General features: G+C 40.9%; 1 protein-coding gene across 3 annotated transcripts in view; it reads right to left on the minus strand.

Annotated features, from left to right (window-relative positions):
* Positions 1-1,472, minus strand: part of LOC106877312 (RNA exonuclease 4) — a 74,048-nt gene that overhangs the window by 28,709 nt on the left and 43,867 nt on the right. The window contains exon 1 of one of the 3 annotated variants that reach the window (XM_052978042.1): positions 275-390. The exons of the other annotated variants lie outside the window; for them this stretch is intronic. The gene's annotated coding sequence lies outside the window, so the exon portion shown is untranslated. Of the gene's footprint in view, positions 1-274; positions 391-1,472 lie in introns of those variants that run through there. 3 annotated transcript variants of the gene reach the window in all.

The raw sequence follows: 1,472 nt of genomic DNA on the forward strand, positions 1-1,472 counted from the left end.
CACACACACAATCACATACTCACATATATATACATATTTCAATGTATATTAAGTGTGTGTGTGTATGGATGAAACTGGGCGTTGCGTGAGTGTATGTGATTTTGTGTGTGTAAATGCATGTGGGCGTGTGTGTTTGCGTGCGTATGTATGTACAAGTTTGTATTTGTGTGCGAGAACGTGTGTGTGTAAGTTTATATTTGTGTATGTCTACGAAAGAGTTAAAGAGAGGGAGTGTGAAAATGTGTGAGTGTGAGCGTTAAAAGTTTTTACTTACACAACACCGCCACCACCAGCATTATCACAGCCAATGCAGATTTGTTGCGAAACAGAAAATAAAAGTACTTCCTAGTAAATAGTTTCATTTTTAATGTTGCGAAGTGATGACTAAAATGCAATACAAAGAAAGTTGGCGGTTAGTTTGACGTTCTAGAAATAGAGCGGAAGAGGGATGGGCAAAACGAAGGGAAATTTTTGATGTTTCATTTATTCACTCTTCTGGAAGATACAAGTGTGAGGATGTGGGGGATGGGACCGGTGAAGATTGACTCAATACACACACACACACACATGCATGTATGCATATGTATGTTATGTATGTATCGTTTATAAATTTGTTTTGTAAAATTCCTTATTCTTTTACTCTTTTACTTGACTGCGGCCATGCTGGAGCACCGCCTTTAGTCGAGCAAATCGACCCCCAGGACTTATTCTTTGTAAGCCTAGTACTTATTCTATCGGTGTCTTTTGCCGAACCGCTAAGTTACGGGGGACCTAAACACACCAGCATCGGTTGTCAAGCGATGTTGTGGGGACAAACTCAGAGACACAAGCACACACACACACACACACACACACATACATATATACGACGAGCTTCTTTCAGTTTCCGTCTACCAAATCCACTCACAAGGCTTTGGTTGGCCCGAGGCTATAGTAGAAGACACTTGCTCAAGGTGCCACGCAATGGGACTGAACCCGGAACCATGTGGTTGGTAAGCTAGCTACTTACCACACAGGCACTCCTGCGCCTATGTGAAATAGTTATTTTTCGAGATGGTCATTTTTCCTTTTATTTTTGTAAATATTTTTTGTTCTGCACTCATTTATTATTGTTCTTAGTTTATCGTAAGTCCAATGTCCGGAAATCTTACGTCACGCGTCTGTGACCCCGTCAGAGATTCTTCCATCCACGTGTATCTTTATATATATATATATTCTTTTACTTGTTTCAGTCATTTGACTGCGGCTATGCTGGAGCACCACCTTCTAGTCGAGCAAATCGACCCCAGGACTTATTTTTTGTAAGCCTAGTACTTATTCTATCGGTGTCTTTTGCCGAACTGATAAGTTACGGGGACACAAACACACCAGCATCGGTTGTCAATCGAGGGGGGGAGGACTAACACAAACACACGCAAATATATACACACACACACACACACACACACATATATATATATATATACACACAC

The sequence above is a fragment of the Octopus bimaculoides genome, chromosome 29 (genome assembly GCF_001194135.2).
Source record: "Octopus bimaculoides isolate UCB-OBI-ISO-001 chromosome 29, ASM119413v2, whole genome shotgun sequence".
NCBI classification, from domain to species: domain Eukaryota; kingdom Metazoa; phylum Mollusca; class Cephalopoda; order Octopoda; family Octopodidae; genus Octopus; species Octopus bimaculoides.